An 18269-nucleotide genomic window follows, 5' to 3' on the forward strand; every position below is an offset into this window, starting at 1 on the left:
TTATATCTTGCTCGTAATTCAAGATCCAAAGTTTGTATTAAATATTCTGATTTTATTATGTACATTTTAATGTATAATGTATTGTAATTGTATTCTTTTTTTTAGGAAGTGTATCTTCATAACTTGTATACAAATTACTAATTTCACTTTTGTGAAAGATCAATGTTTGATTGTTGGGGACAAACTCCCAGGTAGGTTTGAGGGCTATTAGTAGTTCGCAGACTCAGACTCTTGGAAGGCCCAACACCTTCCCCCAAAAAGGAACGGAGGCCCAGTCAGACAGCAAGTTCAAACTGCTGTTTATTACAGCCGAAACCAACAGGGATGAGTACAAGGATCGAAAGAATCCAAGAACCACTCAGTGTCTCCTGGCTTGTGGGCCAGCTTTGTATCTGGCTCACATCACAATGACATCACAACCTCGGCCCGTCTCCAGCAAACCATTTGCACTACTGGATTGGGTACTGAGTGATAGTCCAACTATAACGGACCCTATACATGTTAGTCTATGGGCTCTCGTATGTCAGGTGGCTGGCATGGTCCATCCCCAAAATTGCTATCTTTACACAATGTTGCAGTGGGAGGGTCTTGCCATTGGTTCTTGCCGTTGCTACCCACCCCTAGGATACTGAACTGTGGTTGGCTAGAGCTGACGTCCCCAGGCCTAGGACCCAAAATGATTCCCAGCTCTTGGTGTGCCTTCTCAAGGTAATAAGAACAACTATGTGTCTGCATTGTAACTTGTATGTATCACCATAGTCTATGAGAGTTCCCGTTGACATCCTGCAACACTTGTCTCTCGTTGTAACATCTTTGTTGCAAGCTTCTGTGTGGCAGCATGAGACAGACTCTTTCCCAGCTTCTGGTTTCGATTAATCATCCTAGTCGGCCAGGTCACATGTTCGGAGACCACGATTTGGAGCTTCTGCAGCTCTGAATTATGGGGAATTATGAGGAATTATTTGCATTTACTGCAGCTGGTGTTACTGTCGTTCAGGGAATGGAATGTCACTCGTATCTAGTATCCTTGGTAGCGGGTCCTGTCTCACACGTTTGCTACTATGTGCAGCCTGAATTCACCTCAGTTCAGCTCAGCTCTTGCTTCTATGGGTTCGTGCTATTCTATATTCTCCATACGTTAGTTATACGTGGCTCCGTCAGGTCCCATAGGTGCTCCTGCAGTTCCATAGAGTTCATTTGCATGCACGCATCTGCAAGCTTTACTTCAGGATCTCTTGCTTCTTGAGGTTTCTGCATTGCTGCATTTAGGTTAATGACAAAATAATAAAAGCAATGGCAGTATGTATATGTATCAGGCCTCTAACATATAGAACTGTTATGCATGTGTTCTTCATGTATTCAAGTGCATGTTTATGTCCCACTGTGCAGATGGCACATGTGCTTCCTGTCTAACGCTGCTAAATAGTGATGTCTCTAACGATGTGTGCACATGGCTTCTTGGTGCTTTGGTCAATACTGTCAATTGAAGTCTCCTTTGTTGCAGCCTGAGGCTCTTCATCTACTCTGGGCAGGGTTTGTACTGCTCCAATTCTGTAGGGATGGCCGAGTGGGTACCTCTCGACATACTGATCGATCATTGGAGAAATTGGAATTGGTCCAAAATATTATCAGCCATCATGTTACCTCCTGTTCTTCTTCCGTGTCATGTACCTTATGGGAGGGGGACGAGGGGATGAATTTGCCCATCCCTCTTCAGTCCCCCCTCTGGTTGACCTGTCGACCACATCCTTAAACAAACGCCCTTTTGCTCTGAGCTGCCATATTTTCGTTATTCCTCTGAGGTGTCCATAATAGTTTGTGTGGTCATCGAATGACCAGTGCATGTAACAGCATACTCCTTTGGGGTTGCACCAAACCCACTTCCCTTCGTAGAACTTTGGATCATGGGGATTGTCCATTTGTATTGTTCCTGCTGGAAATAGTTCACACTGTGTGATCTTTGCTCTTAGGTTGTCTCGTTCTGCAACAATCTCATCCTTTGTTCAACCAATGTTCACATCCATCAGGATTTGCATTCCAGTAGCTTCTTCTGCTGTTTTCTTGCACCTTCCAATGCACATCTTGATCCCACATACCGATTCTGCTCCCAGCACGAGGGCTCCAGCTATTACCTTCAGTCCGTCTGATAGCCATGATGGCATCCATGACCATATATACGCTTGCCAGCTCTTGTCCTTTCCAGTTCCTCGTGCTTCAAATTCCATCTTCTCATGCATCTGTGCCAGCTGTGCCACTGCATCTGAGAGAGTTCAGTTATCTTCATTGTTAGCTGGTATAAATGTGCAACATGAACTCCCTATCTTTGCGCAAACTCCTCCTTCCATAGCCGTGAGGAGATCCATAAAATAACTATTTTGGAGCGCCACCAACCTTATTGCTCTGAGCTCTTATTGCTCTGAGCTCTTCTTTTATGGCTTTGTACCCATTCACTGTAGAATTTGTCATTACCATCAGCTCCCAAAGAGTGATCTGTAACCATTTGGCATTTGTGTACATCTGTATTCCTGGTATGATTGATGCGAAGAACATTTGCATCCTGCTAAACAGCCTGTGTTCTGCTGGGATCTCATTAAATGCCATTTCTGATGTCTCTTAAAAGTAATTCCCCCCTCTTTTCACTCTGCTCAATCCAGTCTGTTCCTCCGCCTTCTCTATCTGGGCTGTTGGTGCTATCTTCACCAACCTCTTCCTTCGTCTGTTGCTGTCCATCTTCGGGAACTCATCGAGCTTCACATCTTTTTTGGGTACCACCATCAAAGGCATGTTGATGTGTACCAAGGGTCATACTCCTCCCAATTCAGGTGGCAGTTTCTCATACACCTGTATAGGAGCAGCCAAATGCCTCTGCAGGAAGTCCCACCCCCTCACACCTGTATGCTGGAAGCCTGAAATTGTGCCATGCTTGACACCAGCGGTTGTGACCATTCGCAGCAAATCTTCGATAGGAGGTATCCACTAAGAAAACCCTATCAGATGTATTACAGAAGAGATGACAATCTCATGGAGAAAGTCCCTTAAAAATATGAAAAGAGCAAGAAAAGGAGCTGGTGACTTCACAAGAAACGAGCGTGACACACGCAGAAGACTGGCTGAACAAGAAAATGTATGGACCTTATAGAAACTGATGACAAAGTAAAGAATCAAGTAAACTTTCATATGCGAAAAGAAGATTGCACGTGTGAAGAGCACTGTAGAAAATGCAAGTCGTTCAATAATTGTACAGATGCAGTAATGCAAGGAGACTAAGTGATCATAGAAGCTGGCTATACGTCGAGAATAGACTGCAGGCAGAGCCGCCATTATATAGAAGCTGGACATCGGTGTCACAACTTTAGTAAGTTTAAACCCATGAAGAAACATCGAAAGCTTAGTCACAGCAAAGAATTAGCCGAGATCGTGGAAGAGCCTGGAAGGGCTGTATGGCCTGGTGTCAAGGCTGAAGCAGCCAGGACTGGTTATCTTTTCTTGAAGGCAGTGCACATGAGATGCTGAATCATCCCTTGTTAATGTGCAAGGAAAGAACTCCAAGTTTTATTCATTTTAAACAATGAAATGCTGGAAAATAGGCTGAATTGTGGTCTCCTGTCATGCGAATCAAGGATGAAAATAGAAGTTGGGCATGCAGCTCCAGAACTATGATAGCACTTGCTCACACTCCCTTATATTCCCAGAGACGAGAATACACTGCAAGGCTAAGATCAAAGAAAATCATTATGGCAGAAGAAATGGGTGATGAGAGATGTTGGGTTCATTGGGTGGGGAGGTACAGTCAAGTCCACCTCCTCACACCTGGAGTATGGGCTTACGTGCTGCTATTGAGCCGAATGTTCCAGACTGGCACAAGCATGCCAACCAATTGTAGAGGGTTGTATAAAAAAGGGCCTTATAGTTTGAGAACCAATGATATACTGAGTACCTAATAATTGTTTAAGATGAGTTGCTCTAGGGGTGGGCATGAGTTGTCCACCTGACAGTAGATGTCCAATCACAACCCAATCCCTTATAGAAAGTATACTTAGATGTTCCCCTTGAACGTATCACAACTCCCTATAGGTTTCTCTTATTTGCCACGTAATATGACATCACATCTGATTAATTTTTACTATATAAGTGTAATGTTTTGCATGATGCGCCGAGAGAGCTTGTGTGACATCCGTAGATGACTGTTGTAGCTCCCTTTTTAGACAATTGATAAAAAAACAGACAAACTTTGCCATTTTCCTACGTTGGTTCTGTTATTTGGTGTAACAGTTACTCTGCTTCCCATCCACTGCATTATACACTACCCAAAGGACCTTATGTTCACGCCTTTGATCCGCATGCCCAGTAGTGATCCATCAATACTGCCGTTCCTGCTTTCATGTCTGGAAGCTGTTCAACTGTCGTGCATCCTACATTTTCACCAACTTCTACATCACCACGGTTCTGATAGCACAGGGCTGGCGTCTTCACGGGAATTATTGATATCGGTCCAGCTTCATTCTGCACCCATGTCAGCAAATGTGGGCTCGTATACCATTCCTTCAGGCACTTGTCATTTTCCTCCTGCACCTTGTTCATAGCCGACTGTGCTAATGTCAGCGCTTTGCTTCCCACCACTACATCTTGCCAACCTTCATTAGTGTACAGTCATCCATACACTAATATCTGTGGCCTTTCCCAACATCCTGGCTCTTCTCCTATCTCCTTTACTCTTGTCCAGGAACATGGCAATTCCTTCAGTGTGAAAGTCTTTGTCTCTCCCTTCTCGGGTCCGTCAGTTATGTATTGCCACCCTTCATCTAGCTGCCAATAATTGTTCATCATGTCTAATGTCTTTATGTAGTTATCCTCATATGGAAGGTCCCTTTGGGCATCCATCTCATTGTTGCTGTCTTCCCTTGGAATCTTCCTTGCGTTTGCACCTTTGTGAGATACATCAGGCACTATGCTCTTCCTGCAGGTATTTCAGTTGCTATGAACATTCTAGAGGCACTCATGGCATAGGGGATTAAAGAGCAGACATAACAGCTCTCTCCAGTGGTTTCCTTACCTACTTTGGTCATGTGTTTACACCACATGTTGTTAGATACTCATGCTGTGTCAGTGAGACACATATCAACTCCCTTCATGTCTGTGTCAACACTGCACTTACCGCTCCTTACATTAACAGCAATGCCTTCTTGTCCACCTGACATGGTCATCCCTCCTGCCTGGGTCAGGGAAAGGTTAGTGGAGGGTACAGTGGTAGTACTAACAGCCATATATAGTTGCCACAATACAATTCGCATTACGCTACCAGGAATCAATAAACACACCATGATAATGATGTTCTTCATTGCTTCTCTCATATCCACTTACGTTGCTGGATCCTTGCTGTCTGGTGATAAAGTTGCCTGCCTACAATTCATGAAGGAAGGCATTACTTGGTCAGTATTTGTCAGCACCCTCAAGCTTTGCAAGCTAAATAATCACTGATAGCAAAGGCAAATACCCCCTCCCAAACTTCCTTACTGAGGGGTCTCTCAATGTGGCCAACACTGGGAATTCACTATTTTCAAGTTGTGGGTATGTTTGGGCCCAATACTCTATGAAGACAAGGAAACACTTGTGTATAGGCGCATTACAAATGCCATATCATATCATATCATATAATATACTGAAGGAGAACGTGCTCTGAACCATCTGAGTCTCCTTATGCAGTGCACAAACTGATTAGAAAACGCTTCAGGGTGATGAATGGGAGGTAACATCAGGACAGCACCCTATACAACCCTCTCTACATTCATGTAGACCTGCGTGTGTGGAAAGAAAAATAACAGACATTGTTTAATTCATCAATCTAAACAAGTGTTTCAGTTGCTGCTGCTGCTTGGAATTGTCAAACCATGGGATGTCCTTGTCTCCCTAACTCAGTAAGGTCTGCTCGCAATTGTAGCTCATGAAGGTCCTGAACATTGGCCCTGTCGGTCACTGAAACTCTGTTGTCAGGTGAGGCCACTGGTATGTAAGGCTTGATGTCCTAAAGATTGTTCCAAACAGTCTTACCAGCCAGCTTTACAGCCTATCCGCTACGGCCTCAACCACTTGAGGGTCAGTGAACACAGGCGCATTCCAGCGCTGATTAAAATGTCTGAGAAGCACTATGTCTCCCACCTTCACTAAATGTTTCAGTTTGTTGTCTGGTTCTGTATCATCACAGTCAATGTCTTCGTTGTCTTCAGGCCTGTCCTGGATCCGCTGTATCTGGTGAGAGATAAAAGAAGCGCTAGAAACCAGAGAAGTAATATACTCAAACATTTCCTGCCCTAACACGTCTGCACTGTTCTCACAATCTTTCAATGCCCTTGCAGGAGGAACCAGGGGGAAATGTATGCACCGTCCTGTCACTACCTTATGGGGCATTAAATGGTGGTGGGACCTTGGCTTATTGCACAATTCAAACAGTGCCAATGGTAGGCAGTGAAGCCAGTTTGTCTTGGTGCTCTGCTGAGTTTTGGTAATGCACTCCTTTAGGAGATCCATTCAGGCGTTCACACTTTCCGTTTGCTTGAGTGTGGCATGCACAGGCAAATTTGTGTTTGATGCCTAGCAGGGTCGTAATGTGCTGAAACAGTTAATTGTTGAAGTGAGTGCCATTGTGGACCGCGGGACCTCACACATGCCCCATTTTGGGAAGACTTCCCTAACCAGAAATGTTGCTGCTCTTAGGGCGTCAGTGTGGGAACAGGGCCGTGCCTCTATCCATCTGGAGAATGGGCAGACAACCACTATAATGTAGCAGTATCCTTGACAATCTTGGACCATGTCCATGTAGTCCACGTGTAAAATAAAATCTGCTGCATGTTCATTCAAATTTGGGCAAAACCATGTTTCTCTAATGCGTGTAGCAATGAACTCCTTTGCTGTGTGTGTTGGATAATGCATTTGTGCTAATGCTGTTTTCAGTAATGCCAGTGACATGACCACGTTTCCTGTGCTGTTCTGTCACCATAATGCATCTGTTGGAGACATGGAGCATCCTCTCCTTATCTATAGCTCCTTCTCCTTCTGTGGTGCAGCTCCCTGCAATTCCATAATCTGTGTCTCAGACAGTGCAGTGTAACCTTCCCTCATTACCATGTTCCTTACTCCTCCCTGGGCTTTGGTCTCTCCTCCAACTCCCACAATTTCCCAAAATGTGCTGCACATTTACCTTCATAATCTGCTGCTTCGATTCCTCTTGAGATAGGGGTTTCCCCTTTTGTGTGGGCCTGGTTTTTTACTAGTGCCAGCTCTCTTGGATGTTCAATCACCTCAATCAATTTACCTAGTAATAGCGCATGCTGCACTGGGGTCTCATCTGCTCTCCTGAACCCCCTCCTCAGCCATTGTGCCCATTATGAATGTACTGTTGATGTGACGTAAGCTGAATCAGAATAAATGGTCCCATGTTTCTCCATGCTGTGTTCTAGTGCTAATATGAGAGCAACTGGTTCTGCTGCTTGTGCTGAGTAATGGGATGGTAGCCATGCACTCACAACAACCTCGCTCATCCCATCCTGTTTCAGTCTTACCACTGCAGTCCCAGTCCTTCTGATCTCATCTGTTTGATCAATTGTCGACGAACCATCAACGTACAGCACGTCTCCCCACTCATGTGGGTCTTCCTCCACCTTGCGTGTCTCACTGAAAATCTCTATATTTTTTGTGCAGTCATGTGCATAGTGTCCTACCTGGAGGACATCTGCTGAAAATAGTGCTGGCTTTACAGTCTTGCATCTTACTATGTTCAGTCCTACATTTTATAGTATCTCTTCCTACCCTGATGCTCTCTGTATAGTCAGTGTGCTCTTTGGCTTATGCAGTATCTCAAAGATGGCGTGCATCACATAAAGAGTGGTGGTGCACCCCATTCTCACTGCTGCTGATCTTTCCACTGCGAAGGCTGCAGCTGCCAATGATTGTTCGCACGGATAATGTCCTCTCATCACTGGGTCAAGTGGTCCACTGTAGTAAGCAATTGGCTTATGGCCCATGCTTGTCTTCAGTGTCAGTACCACCTTCATCAGTACTCCATCAGTGTGTGAGAACAGAAAAAAACATTTTTAGTCTGGGGTCCCTAACACTGGAGCTGTACTTATGACTTCCTTCAGTTCCTCAAAAGCCTCAATCATGTCTGTGGTACATGTCAGTGTCTTTGTCCCCTTCTGTGCTTCTTTCAGTGTGCTCAGTAGTGGCCTTGTGTATGTGCTGTAGTCAAAGACCCATGCTCTGCAATAATTGCACAACCCCAAGAACTGCTGCATTCCCCTTACTGTTGTGGTCTTGTGTGTGGTGCGTATTGTCTCTGCTCTCTTTGGGGCAATGTGTCAGCCGTCCTTAGATATCATTTGTCCAATGTAAAGTACCTCTTTCTGACAGTATTGTAGTTTGGCCTTGTCTACTTATTACCCTTTGTCAGCTAACACTGTCAGCATGTGCGCTGAGTCCTCCCTGCACTGATCTTCTGTCTTAATGCAAATCAAAATGTAGTCCACATACTGTAAAACTGTGCTCTCCGTCTCTATGTTGCTTAGATCCATCTGGACCACTCTGTTAAAAGGTGGATGGTGACTCGCCGTACACCTGTTATGTTATGTTATGTTATTTTGCATTTATATAGCGCCTTATATACCATTGGTATGGTCGGAAGGCGCTGGTAGGTTGAACGCCCTTGGGAACCAAAGTTCAGGTCAGTAGAGAGAGAAGAGAGAGTCCAAAGGTGCGTGTGCGCACCAGGTATGTGTGCAGCTGGTGCGGAATTCAAGTGGTAGCTGCTTCTTAGCGGTAGGTGTGGTGGTTGAGAGATCAGGAGTATGTGTTCGCTCTGGCCGGCTTTATCCAGGACGGGTGTGGCTGCGTTAGGCCTGAGGAGAACGCCTGGCTGGGGGGTGTGAAACCAGCAATGTTTACTTAAGAGTGCTGTGGAGTGAGCGGGAGATGTAGATATGAGACAGATATACCGAATGGTGTCGTAGTATCTCTGTGTTCTAGTTGAGTGGTGGTGTAAGGGAGAGAGTAAGCGTGGGGTGTGTTATGATGTATGCTCTTTCAAATGTTCCCTGCATTCCAAAGCATATTATGTATGTCACGCAATTCCGTGCGGGCAGGTCCGTTCTATGCATTTTTCGTTCATTTCAGGCTTTCAAGATTGTCCTACACATTCATGTCTGCTCGACATATTCATGTACTCTGGCTCACCTTGCGTGCTCAAGACTATCCTTCATTCTCCTGTGTGCCTCGCGCATGCTCTCATGTGTTCAAAATGTGTGTGTCCTGATCTTCTTGCGCATGCACGCCAGTCTACCCAGTACATCTACTCTTGTCTGCCTACTCCTCCCATCGGCATCCGTTTGGTACGCTCATTTGATCTACACACTCATCTGGTCTACACACTCATCCTGACTACACACTGATACACTCAACATACTATTCATCAGCTCCACGTTTGCAAACAGAAGCTGCATTTAAGGGATCTTCAGTAGAGAAAAGGCTATGCTCCAGTGCGAGAATGGAGGCAGATAGTTGGGATAAGAAGACAATGACATTAAAGGGGGGAAACAATGTATCTGCATTTGTTTAAACACAGACCTTCCACCTGGAATGGTGTAAAATTTTAAATTGCAGGGAGCCATTTAGCTGCCGGGTATAACCAAAAGTGGTTTTACAACCTGCATTTATCTCCTGATGTTTTGGACTACATGTTCTATGCTGCAGTCCAAAATATCTGGATAGTTAAAGGTTGCACACCATTTGCCGAGAAGGATCGGCCCAGTTTGACAAACTGGGCTACCAGGAGCTGGCTCAGCAGCCCAACAAACAAACATTCATTTTGTCTATGGATTTGTATAAAACTGCATTGAGCAACCTCTAGCAGACAGTTAAAGCATGATCGGCCATAGGCACTGGATCCAAATGTTAGATTTGTGGCACACTTATAGGTTCATCATTCTGCAGCAAACAATGGAGTGAGGTGGTTTCAAAGAGAAAGAGGTAACAGCTATACAAATACAAATGTGGCAGTGAAGAGACAGCAACAGATGATTTAGTAGCAGAGTTACGCATGTAAAGTGAAGATGCAGATGAAAGAACCGACAGGAAAGACATGTAAAAGGAAATAACGGCAAAGCAATGAAAGACAGAGCAAAAGTTAAAGAAGAAATATAATGCAAAATTGCATAGGGCTGGTCGGTATCAACAGAAAGCCAGCAATTGAGTGGAAGACTTGGCAAAACAACCAAACATTAGAAAATGAACTTCAGGGACAGAAGAGCAGCAATTCCGATATGCTCTCAGGGAAGGAAATGGCCGGGACCAGACTAAGCGGAGCCCCGCTACGTCTTGAGGCCATTCAGCACGGGACATACAAAGGCTCACATACATTTTAGCATCCGTCAAAAATGGTATACATGTTTTTCACGAGGGGGTGGAAAATTGCTAATAAAGTGAACAGTCCAGCTTCAATTACTCAAATTGTTCAGTCTTGCACCATCAGACATGTTTCTAAATTGTGGGCATTCTTAGGATTCAATTTGCGTTTATGCAAAATGTCCAGGGTTGGGTTCTATGAAGAGATGCGGTGCTGCATGACCTAGCCTGTGGCCATGCCCCTCAGCCCAGTACCACCCTCCACTCAGGCCCTCATCCCTACCAAGGAGCAGAGTGTCCCCGAGTAATTCTGTTCAATTTCTAGCACTGCGCGTGCCTGTTTGAATGCAAATTGCTATCATTCACTCCCGGTTTGCTCTTTTAAGTCATCCATTACATGTACACCCTCGTAACTCATCTAGACCCCTGGCACATTTAATTATGTTAACTCAATTAATTCCTATACAGCACAGATCACGGGATAATTTGTTACCATAACATATTTCTTGCCCACAGCTATTACAGTCAAAGTAATTGGGTGACCCTATTTTCCCCATCACCCCAGGCTTCCTTCCAGGGGTGTCCCAAATCCCAAAATAAGAATCACGAAAACAGGTGTTGCAGGCCTAACCGAATTAGAATCTGCTAAGCGCTTGGTTATGCAACACTTTGATCCGGGAGAAACTCTGCGAGTTGAGTTACTGTCCAATGAACCGTGACATTCTTTTGACAGGAAGCCTGGGAGTCTTACCCCAGGCCCCAATAGAGACTGCGCTCACACTCCTGATCTTCAGCTCATCTTTGTACTAAGTGCACAATTCTTATGCTTCAAGTCCCCCAACTGCGACCAGGTGTGTGCTGTATGCAAGAGACTGGACTATTTTTACCAAACTTGTCACGGTACAAGTCTAATATCTTGTCCTCTGGGGGTGGGATACACCCTGCACTGGGGTGTAGAAGGGATGGCACAGTATACACATTTGGGAATCGAGATCACCAAAATAGGTCTTGGAAACCAGCTTTTTGACTTGATAGGAACAGGGGTGGGTCCGGCGGGTAGCGTCTGGACTCTAACCAAAGAAGGTGGTTAGCAGAGGCAAAGTTGTTCCCATCAGTTGTATGTGCTTCGGCTTTGGGAAAACTCCCCCCGCCTCCACCCATTTCTTTAGGAGGTATTGGAGTGGGCAATGCAGTGGAAAGCAGTGGCAGTAGCGTTTAGTTCAGATACAGCAATGTGGACTCAATATCAAAACGTTGCTGCAAAGAGGATGTGTAGAAGGGACCCAACCTATCACTTTTGGCATACAGAACCTGGATAAGGCACTAACAAAAGAAGTATAAGCCTATTAAGAAATACACAAATCTAAGGTACTCAAGGGCAAAAGCCATAAGTGTGCATAAGGTAACAAAATCACTGAATCGTTGGAGCAGAACAGTTGTAATCACTACTGCCCTAATCTAAATACCCAAGACACGCAAGCGAGGACTGATTTTGAGAGGACATTTGGGGTTTCCACTACATAGATGGGAGGCATAGTTTAAAATTGCAGCTACTCCGAGTGTTCCCCAGCAACAATGTCCCTTTGACTCCAGTCGACTTTCTTTACAAGCTTCTTGAAAAGTGTGTGCTCGACCATTTTAAAATGAATACTGCAAGGAGGTATATGAACTGGATGATGGGATTACTTTTGTTGGCGTGGACAGCGAGGCTGCTAAACTAGTAGGAAAATACTGTGAGCTGCACCGTATAAGGACACAGCGAATTGCCAGATGGTATACAGTACAGTGCTGGTGGCCTAACCCAAGCAAAAGAAAAGGTGTATGCACCCTATACAATTAGACCTAACGGTCTAACAGATCTCGCACCATGCTCGAGACACAATTTTTTTCTATATTATGGAAGCTAGCTCATGTTCAGTGTCCATTTAAAGGCACGCATAGGAATGAAGATCGAAGGGCTGGATAATTTGCACACATGCATGGCGCACCGTTGAGGTAGATTTCTTGGCCATGTTCTGATTTTCATCGACCACTGCCCGGCTTTGGTTCTGGGCACAAGAAAGCACTGACTGAATCTTTACATGGCCATGCAGGATTACATGGTAAATGGATTGGGGGGGGGCGGGGAGTACTTAAGCGGGTGGCAGCTACTTAACAATAAACAGGAAGCAAAGTATGCTGCAATCCACAGCTAGAGCTACCTGATAAAATGCCACAAATATCTTGACTTGCAATATGTGTACAGAGGGGGAAATACATAGGACCCCCTATAGTTATGGGGAGTTGGGACTCCTATAGAAAACCCGAAATAAAAAGTAACTGTCCTTGAAAGTATTGCACTGTAAAGGTCAAGTTGACATGAGGGCCACATGAAGAAAAAAGCAGGTAGCTGCAAATACATGAAGAATTGCAAATCCAGATTGCAGGTGCGAGTGACAATTTTATTTTATTTATTTATTTATTTGCATTTATAAAGCGCACAGAACTGCCCTGGGGCATCGTGGCGCTGTTACAGCAGACTTAGTCATGAACACAAGCATAGGAATGTGTTTACAGATGTAACCGAGTTACATAGTACATTTCACATTGGTAATAAACATTGAGCTTAAAGGTTATGCTATGCTGTGGATACAATGCAAGCATGAGAGTGAATGTGGCAGACTTTAGCGGAATAGGAGGGTTTTGAGGTTTTTACGGAAGGTATGGTATGATTTTTCGTTCCTTTCGACAATGTGATGGCTGGAAGGTTTAGACTGAATCTTAACCACTGGCATTGCTCTGGGCACCCCCCCAGACCACCTTTCTTCACCTGCCAAGCCATTACAGAAGGGGTAAGACCATATGCAAATCAGGCATGGTGCCACCTCAAAAGGGGCAGTCCAGCCCGAACTGCTAGGTCACATCCCTTCTGCACGAGACCACAAGCATCCCCAAACATGTTTCGGTCTTTTTGGCCTCATCAGTGAGGAGTAGGTTGGGTCTGTAGGCCCAAGAAAAGATTCATTCTAAACCTTCCAGCCATCACCTCTTTGTTTTGGCGAGTGACACTATGGCAAGTCTACTATTCAAGTCATCTTTATAAAGCAGTGGATATCCAAACATGGAGGTAAGGAGAGGAAATGATAAGGGCAAGTAAGTCATGAGTATTTGCCCAGGATGCGGCAAGGAGTTACATTCCTGACATTGGCTGTGGCAGCTTTTCAGGGAACAAGTAATTGGCCGATGTGGGTGTATACCGTCACTTTTTTCTAGAGGGTGGATGCAAACCCTTGGTTTTGTTGAGGTGGGCAAGCTTGCTCAAGTATTTGGCTACCAGGATTTTACTCTTGCTCCTACACAAGCAGTTTCTGATATTGGAATTTTGTTTTCCAGGGAATTTTTCACTACATGCTGGGTTTTAAAAAGTGAGCACCTTTTATACTTGCCAGCACGTTGGAACATTTCCTTTCAGGTTATTTTTTGGTGTTCAGGACTCACATTTTGTGTTGTGCACTTGTGCACTTGGCGAAGGTCAATTTAATTACATTTGTATATTTCACTTTAAGCTACATGTTCACTTACTGTGCGTGTATTCATCAATGCCAGCTTTAGATTTCCGTTATTGGGGCCAGTGCTCCAGGTAAGATTTTGAGGTAGGAGTATTGTACTCCCTATTTTTAAACTCTGGGTGTAAAGAGAGTAAAAATGATGGCAAGTGTGCCAATGACAATTTGAATGTAATGAGATTGTAATACAGAGAATACAAAAAGCTTGTTTGAATGCAGGAACAGCAAAGTACAGATTCAAACCCCCATGAGATATGGATGTACGAGAGGGGCAAATCTTGAACAAACATTACTGCAGAAAGTACCAAGCCAAAAGCGGTATATGCAGTTCTGGTGCTACAGAGGAACTGTGAAACACACAAGTCCTGACAAGAGAAGGATACCAGGCAAGTGAAACCTCAAGAGAAGACCTGCAATGGAGTATAGCAGGTGAATTGCAAATCTACAAGAAATACTAAACAAGAGAACAGAGTTTGCTAGATAAGAGACACTTTAAAGAATGACTTGCAGAAAAGGAACATTGTGAATGCAGGACACATAAAAATAACTGTTAGTGAAAGACATTGCCATCCATTTCGAAATCCAGGGGAAGGGAACCACCCTCTGGGTCCAAGGTCTTCCACCTTGCTTGTGTTAGAGTTATTCTCTTCAGAACACTTCGCCAATATCAGGGTGAAGACATTTTCAGGCACCCTTTATCGTTCTGTTTGTAGTGCAATGTTTTGGACACAAGGACAGCTTTTCAGTTATTGCATTATGACACAGACAGTCCTTAGTTTTTAGGTAGGGAACTCTAGCATAGGGTCAGAGGCACATTCACCCCCTCCCCCCAACCCATTTTGATTTAGTCTTTAAACATGACTAACTTTTGTCTCCAGCTTAGGGTATGAATGTGAGCATGCACCAAAGCTGTGGCCCAGGCATGGGAGCATGGACTTTGTGTTTTACTGGTATTTTTGGGCAAAGTCAACTTGATGAATATTACATGTGGGGAGGGTTTTAGGTGGGAGGTTTATCGCACAATGAGGCAGGCAGCCTGAAAATGTGCTCTGTAGAATGGCAGTTTTTACTCAAATAAGCGGCATGGGATATTTGTGTTGCGACATGGGAAGTGTGGCTTCACAGGTTTACTGGCCTTGCGGTGGTCGTTTAGCAAGCATTTGTGCAGAAGCAATAACCAGTTTACTTCCTGTAGAAGTCGATTTTTACTGGCATGAAGGGCAAACCCAACAGCAAATATTCCTACCGTGGGAATACTGGCAGAGCCAGCATGAACATCTTTCATGGTGTCATTACTCTGCGAAATGGTACTGGCTATGCACAGTACTATGTGGGTGTCAGGGCTCAGGAGCCAGGTGCAACCGCCTTGTTTCTACACAGCGCTATTGTGCATGCATGGTGAGCTAGGCCAGCATGGAGTGTGGCGTGGCCCGTGCTTTGATCTTGGGAGGGAAAGGATCCCCAGTATGGCTCACAGGGAGGGCCCCACCTTTTGCATGCTACTGTAGCAATATTGCCCCATTCAAGTATGAAAGCTCTGCTGGAAGTGTGGCTAGGGGCTACAGTCCATTTAAAATGCAATTGAGAATTTGGTGCTGTAAACCAGGACTTGTTAACATGCTGCATACCAAGCCATTTGGGTCTCCTGTGGTGCTGCCCTTGAGAACTCTGGTTCTGAGATTGCATGTGAAGAATTACGGAAAGGCAGAAAACGCAAACAAAAAACCCACGGTTCTGGAAAAGCTCACTTCATGCAACGTCCACCCCTTGAACATCTGATGCAGCTTCCAAGCTGATCTTAAAGGCCTATGAACAGACAAGGGGCCTTCATACAAGTACAGCAGTGCAGGGAAAACTGCAGTGTATTGGTCACCTCATTACCACCAAACTGTACTATAACTTGGTGGTGAGGTGGAGGGAAATACTCAGCAAAATGAACGTAAACTGCCACTCGAACCAAATCAGAAGAATTACTGCCAGTGGTAATTACGCCAAAATTCCCATTGACTCCATAAATGCGGACCAACACGCCATACCACCACTTGTAATCCAGAGGCAATTCCACCACACCAAGTGGTTTTAACAGCGATTTCGTTTTGTGGTATTCCTACAAATTTGCCAACATAATACCGCCAAACGTGTTAGGAGGCCCAAGGTGGATGAACTCTTAGTGCCATGGGGAGCTTCCCACCCTGACAGATGCATGGGTACAGGGGCAATACTTGGGCATGCGAGAATGCACGCAAGATACAAAAGGTAACAAGCTTTAGACGTCATTGTCAAGGCATTTGAAGCTTTACTCGGGTATTTACAAAAAGTGTGGGAGCCCAGGTCGAGGGCTGCATAGCCTCTATGCTGCCAGTGGATGGCGCCTGGAAGCTTCATTCGTGGAAAGTAATGAGGGAGACCAACTTCGATGCTCTTTTATGCGTTTATGGTCTGGGCCGGACGTTGGACTCTGCGAGAACGTATACATCTCGTTTCCTTTTTCCGGTTAACTGAGCACAAAAAGTATCTGAGCCGAGGGTTCGGGCACAGGCCCATGCTGCAATACAAGTGTATGGCAATATACTGCGATAGACTGCTCCACGTGCATGGGCATGCTGTCTTACAGCAGCATTAAGAGCACCAAACCATGAGTGTTAGGGTGAATACGCAGGGATACTCACAACGTCTGCAATGCATGGACATTAGTAGTGTCATTGTGGGCAAAACAACATTAGTTGTTGCCCTATATTGTTTAAGTGTGCCACCCTCGAATCGATCATTAATAAAACACGTACTCTGCAAAAAAAAAATCCAGACCTGCCTGAAAAGATTGGAGCACGAATGTAACTGGGCTTTACCATTCGCGTTTGTCAAAAACATGTTTCGCTTCTTAGCAGGTGATGTCCATGTTTACATTTTTCGACGCAATATCCGGCCAATAAGAACAGATCTCTTAGGAGAAGTTATCCAATCACTATAATGTGCATGGTGATGGGTATACAATTCCACAATCATGATGCCGTGGCTCTGGGAAGGGGCATGGCCTAACGGAAGGGGGCCTCTACACATTGTCCCCCAAAATGAGGAAGAGGCTGCTTTTGCTGTGTACAACACAGATCTCATTGAAATCCTAACAAAAGGGCTGTTTGAGGGTTTTGAAGTAACAAAGCCAAAGTATAGTATATACACAGGACCCACAACCATGTCCGTTTCATGTTATTGAGTCCCCTCAAAAAAATGGCAGTTGTTTTGCGGGGACATTATTAAATGGAACATGCAGGGGGTACCCCTGCAACCCCCAAACCCTTTTTTTAATCCCTAGGGGATTATATTATATATATATATGTCACCTTTCCCTTACTGGAAAGGGGCCATGAATAAACCTCTCGTTCTCCAAAGTAAAAGGTTGCGCCACATGAACCAAAAAGAGTAATGCACGCGCAACACTTAAGGTACTGTAGGCGTTTGCGGACTCCTTTTTAGGTGTGTTTAAAATTAGTATTGGAAAGTCCTCACAAGATCCTTTACCTGGCCCTTGGAGAAGTACCTGTAAACTACTTGGCATACAAATTGGCATACAAATCAAAAAGTATTGTTAACACAAACATGGCTGCGATTCCAGGCTGCACCCCTTACACGAGTGCAGAATGCACACCGGCCTGCCTGATACACAACCGAACAGTAAAACCACTGCAAGTCATCTAGAAACACTTGAACACATTCAACCTTTGGGATGTAGGCGCTGGGCGTCCGGCTTTCACACCATAATATTCCTACGCATCGCACTTTCTGGGCCTGGTGCGCACTCGTGGGGGACTGGGACAGGCTAGACTCCAAGGCAGTTTTCTGAGACTGCTGGGTGCCCCGTCCCTTTTAAAAGCCCCAAATGTATGCATTTGTGCAGATTGACTCATCGGCCAACTGCGACAGCATAATTACCTCTACGTGGCGCCTGGTGGTTTCTGGGACACGCATTAAATAACGACGACACTTCCCCCACTAGGAAAGCTGACCATGGCCTTTAAACTGCAGTTTCGTAGTCCATGGATGCGGAAGAGGCCGTGGCGCCGACTTCACCCCGTCCTTGGGGACCACATGCGGTGCACTAGATTGTGAGAGTTCCCGCCAATACCCACGGGTATGTTTCCACTTCTGGCTTCGGTACATAAAGTTTGTCAAATCCTGTGAGTCTGGGTGTAGTGGCACTGAAAAGAATGCATTCTTCAAATCAATGACCGTGAAGCAGGTGGCTTCCACTGGAATCTTTTTCCTAAAAGGCAGCAGGCGCCCCTCTCCAAAAGAACATGGCATCATAACCTATTCTGTGTTTTTTTTCCCACTTTGAGA

The sequence above is a fragment of the Ambystoma mexicanum genome, chromosome 8 (genome assembly GCF_040938575.1).
Source record: "Ambystoma mexicanum isolate Mex_15411 chromosome 8, UKY_AmexF1_1, whole genome shotgun sequence".
In the NCBI taxonomy this organism is placed as follows: Eukaryota; Metazoa; Chordata; class Amphibia; order Caudata; family Ambystomatidae; genus Ambystoma; species Ambystoma mexicanum.